The sequence below is a fragment of the Miscanthus floridulus genome, chromosome 1 (genome assembly GCF_019320115.1).
Source record: "Miscanthus floridulus cultivar M001 chromosome 1, ASM1932011v1, whole genome shotgun sequence".
NCBI lineage: Eukaryota > Viridiplantae > Streptophyta > Magnoliopsida > Poales > Poaceae > Miscanthus > Miscanthus floridulus.
In genome coordinates, this window is record NC_089580.1 from 100,022,951 (window position 1) to 100,029,823 (window position 6,873).

The window sequence follows — 6,873 nt, forward strand, 5'->3', positions numbered from 1 at the left end:
ATAGGCTTAGAAATCATTTTGGACGCACCCGATGGTACTATAGGTGACATGGCTCAAGTGGAAGCTCGATTTGGTCCATTTGGAGATATTGCTAATCCAAACGCAAGACAGGTGCACGGTTTACGCAGAACGTACCATAGGCTTGGAAACTGTTTTGGACACACCCAATGGAACTCCCAGGTGACCTAGGTCATGTGGAATCTCATTTTGGTCCATTTTGAGACAGTGTTAGTGTCGGTGCAAGATAGGTGTACGGTTTGCGCCAAACGTACCATAGGCTCAGAAATCGTTTTGGACGCACCTGATGGTACTCCTATGTGACGGCGCTCAAGTGGAAGCTCGATTTGGTCCATTTGGAGATAGTGCTAATCTTGACGCAAGACAGGTGCACGGTTTGCATCGAACGTACCATAGGGTCGCAAATCATTTTGGATGCACCGGATGGATCTCCTAGGTGACGTGGACCATGTGGAATCTCGTTTCAGTCCATTTGGAGGTAGTGTTAGTGTCGGAGCAAGATAGTTGCACGATTTGCGTCAAACGTACCATAGGCTCAAAAACGTTTTGGACGCACCCGATGGTAGTCCTTGGTGACGAGGCTCAAGTGGAAGCTCGATTTGGTCCATTTGGAGATACTACTAATCCTGACGCAAGATAGGTGCACGATTTGTGCAGAACGTACAATAGGCTCGGATGTCATTTTGGACACATGCGACGGAACTCCTAGGTGACGTGGGCCATGTGGAATCTCATTTTAGTCCGTTTGGAGACGGTGTTAGTGTCGGTGCAAGGTAGGTGCATGGTTTGCGCCAAATGTACCATAAGCTCAGAATTCATTTTGGACGCACCCGATGGTACTCCTAGGTGACGAGGCTCAAGTGGAAGCTTGATTCGGTCGGCTTGGAGATAGTGCTAATCTTGGGGCAAGATAGATGCACGGTTTGCCCTAAACGTACCATAGGCTTGGAAATTGTTTTGGACACACCCAATGGAACTGCTAGGTAACGTGGGTCATGTGGAGTCTCGTTTCGGTGCGATTGCAGACAGTGTTGGTGTCGGTGCAAGATAGGTGCACTATTGGCACCAAACGTACCATAGGCTCAGAAATCATTTTGGACGCACCCGATGGTACTCCTAGGTGACGGGGTTCAAGTGGAAGCTCGATTTGGTCCATTTGGAGATAGTGTTAATCTTGACGCAAGATAGGTGCAAGGTTTGCGTCGAACGTACCATAGGCTCAGTGACATTTTGGAGGCACCCGATTGTACTCCCAGGTGACGAGGCTCAAGTGGAAGCTCGATTCGGTCTGTTTGGAGACATTGCTAATCCTGACGCAAGATTGGTGCATGGTTTGCGAAGAATGTACCATAGGCCCGGATGTCGTTTTGGACGCACCCGATGGAACTCCTAGGTGACGTGGGCCATGTGGAATCTCGTTTTAGGTCGTTTGGAGATGGTGTTAGTGTCGGTGCATGATAGGTGCATGGTATGCGCCAAACGTACCATAAGCTCAGAATTCATTTTGGACGCACACGATAGTACTCATAGGTGACAAAGCTCAAGTGGAAGCTTGATTCGGTCTGCTTGGAGGTTGTGCTAATCTTGGAGAAAGATAGATGCACGGTTTACGCTCAACGTACCATAGGCTTGGGAATCGTTTTGGACGCACCCAATGGAACTCCTAGACAACCTAGGTAATCTGGAATCTCGTTTTTGTCCCGTTTGGAGACAGTGTTAGTGTCGGTGCAAGATAGGTGCATGGTTTGCGCCAAACGTACCTTAGGCCCATAAATCGTTTTGGACACACCCGATAGTACTCCTAGGTGACAAGGCTCAACTAGATGCTTGTTTTAGTCAGTTTGGAGATAGTGCTAATCTTGACGCAAGATAAGTGCACGGTTTGCGCCGAACATACCACAGACTCCGAAATTGTTTTGGACGCACTCTATGGAACACCTAGGTGACGTGGGTCATGTGGAGTGTCATTTCGATCCGATTGGATGCAGGGTTAGTGTCGGTGCAAGATAGGTGGTCGGTTTGCATCCAACATACCTAGGCTCAGAAACATTTTGGATGCACCCGATGGTACTCCTAGGTGACGAGGGTCAAGTGCAAGTTTGATTCGGTCCATTTGTAGATATTGCTAATCCTGACGCAAGATAGGTGCACAGTTTGCGCAGAATGTACTATATGCTCGGATGTCGTTTTGGACGCACCCGGTGGAACTCCTAGGTGACGTGGGCCATGTGGAATCTCGTTTTAGTCTGTTTGGAGATGATGTTAGTGTCGGTGCAAGATAGTTGCACGATTTGCGTCAAAAGTACCATAAGCTCATAATTCATTTTGGACGCACCCGATGGTACTCATAGGTGACGAAGCACAAGTGGAAGCTTGATTCGGTCTGCTTGGAGATAGTGCTAATCTTGGAGAAAGATAGATGCACGGTTTACGCTCAACGTACCATAGGCTTGGAAACTGTTTTGGACGCACCCAATGGAACTTCTAGGTGACCTGGGTAATGTGGAATCTCGTTTTGGCCCATTTGGAGACAGTGTTAGTGTCGGTGCAAGATAGGTGCACGGTTTGCGCCAAACGTGCCATAGGCTCAAAAATAATTTTGGACGCAACTGATGGTACTCCTATGTGACGGGGCTCAAGTGGAAGCTCGATTTGGTCCTTTGGAGATAGTGCTAATCTTGACGCAAGATAGGTGCACGGTTTGCATCGAACGTACCAAAGGATCACAAATCGTTTTGGACGCACCCGGTGGAACTCTTAGGTGACGTAGGCCATGTGGAATCTCATTTTAGTCCATTTGGAGGCAGTGTTAGTGTCAGAGCAACATAGGTGCACGGTTTGCGCCAAACGATAGGCCTAGAAATGTTTTGAATGCACCCGATGGTACTCCTTGGTGACGAGGCTCAAGTGGAAGCTTGATTCGGTCCGTTTGGAGATATTGCTAATCCTAACGCAAGATAGGTGCATGGTTTGCGCCAAACATACCATAGGCTCAGTAACGTTTTGGACGCACCCGATGGCACTCCTCGGTGACGCGGCTCAAGTGGAAGCTCGATTCGGTCTGTTTCGAGATATTGCTAATCCTAACACAAGATTGGTGCATGGTTTGCGCAAAACGTACCATAGGCTCGGATATTATTTTGGACGCACCAGATGGAACTCCTAGATGACGTGGGCCATGTGGAATCTCGTTTCAGGTCGTTTGGTGATGGTGTTAGTGTCGGTGCAAGATAGGTGCACGGTATGCGCCAAACGTACCATAAGCTTAGAATTCATTTTGGACGCACCCGATAGTACTCATAGGTGATGAAGCACAAGTGGAAGCTTGATTCGGTCTGCTTGGAGAGAGTGCTAATCTTGGAGAAAGATAGATGCACGGTTTATGCTCAACGTACCATAGGCTTGGAAATCGTTTTGGACGCACCCATGGAACACCTAGGTGACCTAGGTAATCTGGAATCTCGTTTCGGTCCCGTTTGGAGACAGTGTTAGTGTCGGTGCAAGATAGGTGCACGGTTTGCGCCAAACGTACCATAGGCTCAGTAACATTTTGGATGCACCCGATGGTACTCCTAGGAGACGAGGCTCAAGTGCAAGCTCGATTCAGTCTGTTTGGAGATATTGCTAATCCTGATGAAAGATTGGTGCATGGTTTGCACAGAATGTACCATAGGCTCGGATGTCGTTTTGGACACACCTGATGGAACTCCTAGGTGACGTGGGCCATGTGGAATCTCGTTCTAGGTCATTTGGAGATGGTGTTAGTGTCGGTGCAAGATAGGTACACGGTACGCGCCAAACGTACCATAAGCTCATAATTCATTTTGGACGCACCCGATAGTACTCATAGGTGACGAAGCTCAAGTGGAAGCTTGATTCGGTCCGCTTGGAGATAGTGCTAATCTTAGAGAAAGATAGATGCATGGTTTACGCTCAACGTACCATAGGCTTGGAAATTGTTTTGGACGCACCCAATGGAACTCCTAGGCGACCTAAGGAATCAGGAACCCATTCCGGTCCCGTTTGGAGACAGTGTTAGTGTCGGTGCAAGATAGGTGCACGGTTTGCGCCAAACGTACCATAGGCCCATAAATCGTTTTGGACACACCCGACCTAGTTGATGAGGCTCAACTGGATGCTCGTTTCAGTCAGTTTGGAGATAGTGCTAATCTTGACGCAAGATAAGTGCACGGTTTGCGTCGAACATACCACAGACTCGGAAATCGTTTTGGACGCACTCGATGGAACACCTAGGTGATGTGGGTCATGTGGAGTCTCATTTCGATCTGATTGGATGCATTGTTAGTGTCGCTTCAAGATAGGTGCTCGGTTTGCGTCCAACATACCTAGGCTCAGAAACATTTTGGACGCACCCGATGGTACTCCTAGGTGACGAGGCTCAAGTGGAAGCTTGATTCGGTCCGTTTGGAGATATTGCTAATCTTGACACAAGATAGGTGCACGGTTTGCGCAGAACGTACAATAGGCTCGGATGTCATTTTGGACACACCTGATGGAACTCCTAGGTGACGTGGGCCATGTGGAATCTCATTTCAGTCCGTTTGGAGATGGTGTTAGTGTCGGTGCAAGATAGGTGCACGGTTTGCGCCAAAAGTACCATAAGCTCAGAATTCATTTTGGACGCGCCCGATGGTACTCATAGGCGACGAAGCTCAAGTGGAAGCTTGATTCGGTCTGCTTGGAGATAGTGCTATTCTTGGGGAAAGATAGATGCACGGTTTACGCTCAACGTACCATAGGCATGGAAACTGTTTTCGACGCACCTAATGGAACTTCTAGGTGACCTGGGTAATGTGGAATCTCGTTTTGGTCCATTTGGAGACAGTGTTAGTGTCGGTGCAAGATAGGTGCACGGTTTGCGCCAAACATACCATAGGCTCAGAAATCGTTTTGGACGCACCCGATGCTACTCCTATGTGACGGGGCTCAAGTGGAAGCTCGATTTGGTCCGTTTGGAGATAGTGCTAATCTTGATGCAAGATAGTTGCACGGTTTGCATCGAACGTACCAAAGGGTCAAAAAATCGTTTTGGACGCACCCGATGGATCTCCTAGGTGCGTGGGCCATGTGGAATCTCGTTTCAGTCCATTTGGAGGTAGTGTTACTATCGGAGCAACATAGGTGCGCAGTTTGTACCAAACGTACCATAGGCTCAGAAACGTTTTGAACGCACCCGATGGTACTCGGTGACGAGGCTCAAGTGGAAGCTTGATTCGGCCCGTTTGGAGATATTGCTAATCCTGATGCAAGATAGGTGCACGGTTTATGCAGAACGTACAATAGGCTCGGATGTCATTTTGGACACACCCGATGGAACTCCTAGGTGATGTGGGCCATGTGGAATCTCATTTCAATCTGTTTGGAGACGGTCTTAGTGTCGGTGCAAGATAGGTGCATGGTTTGCGCCAAACGTATCATAAGCTCAGAATTCATTTTGGATGCACCCGATGGTACTGCTAGGTGACGAGGCTCAATTGGAAGCTTGATTCGGTCTGCTTGGAGATAGTGCTAATCTTAGGGCAAGATAGATGCATGGTTTGCGCTGAACATACCATAGGCTTGGAAATCGTTTTGGACACAGCTAATGGAACTCCTAGGTGACGTGGGTCATGTGGAGTCTCGTTTCGGTCCGGTTGTAGACAATGTTAGTGTCGGTGCAAGACAGGTGCACTATTGGCGCAAAACATACCATAGGGTCAGAAATCATTTTGGACGCACCCGATGGTACTACTAGTTGACGGGGCTCAAGTGGAAGCTCGATTTGGTCCTTTTGGAGATAGTGCTAATCTTGACGCAAGATAGGTGCACGGTTTGCGTCGAACGTACCTTAGGGTCGCAAATCATTTTGGACGCACCGAATGGATCTCCTAGGTGACGTGGGTCATATGGAATCTCGTTTCAGTCGAGTTGGAGGCAGTGTTAGTGTCGATGCAAGATTGGTGCACGATTTATGCCAAATGTACCATAGGCTTAGAAACGTTTTGGACGCACCCGATGGTACTCCTACGTGACGAGGCTCAAGTGGAAGCTCGATTCGGTCTGTTTGGAGATATTACTAATCCTAACGCTAGCTAGGTGCACGGTTTGCGTAGAACGTACCATAGGCTCGGTTGTCGTTCTGGACACACCCAATGGAACTCCTAGGTGATGTGGGCCATGTGGAATCTCCTTTCTATCTGTTTGGAGACGATGTTAGTGTCGGTGCAAGAGAGGTGCACGATTTGCACCAAACGTACCATAAGCTCAGAATTCATTTTGGACGCACCCGATGGTACTCCTAGGTGACGAGGCTCAAGTGGAAGCTCCATTCAGTCTGCTTGGTGATAGTGCTAATCTTGGGGCAAGATAGTGGCACGGTTGGCGCCAAACGTACCATAGGCATGGAAATCATTTTGGAAACACCCAATGGAACTCCTAGGTGACCTGGGTAATGTGGAATCTCGTTTTGGTCCATTTGGAGACAGTGTTAGTGTCGGTGCAAGATTGGTGCACGGTTTGCGCCAAACGTACCATAGGCTCATAAAATCATTTTGGACACACCCGATGGTACTCCTATGTGACAGGGCTCAAGTGGAAGCTCGATTTGGTCCATTTGGAGAAAGTGCTAATGTTGACGCAACATATGTGCACGGTTTGCATCGAACATACCAAAGGGTCACAAAATCGTTTTGGACGCACCCGATGGAACTCCTGATAGAGCTGGAGTACCCGATCTTTCGGTGAGTGGAGGATAACTACGATTTGGTGGGTGTCGACCCTCGCGATCCGACTACGACGAACAAGTCCATGGCGTCTTAGCAATCGCTGAACCAACTCCCGATGGTTATTGACCTT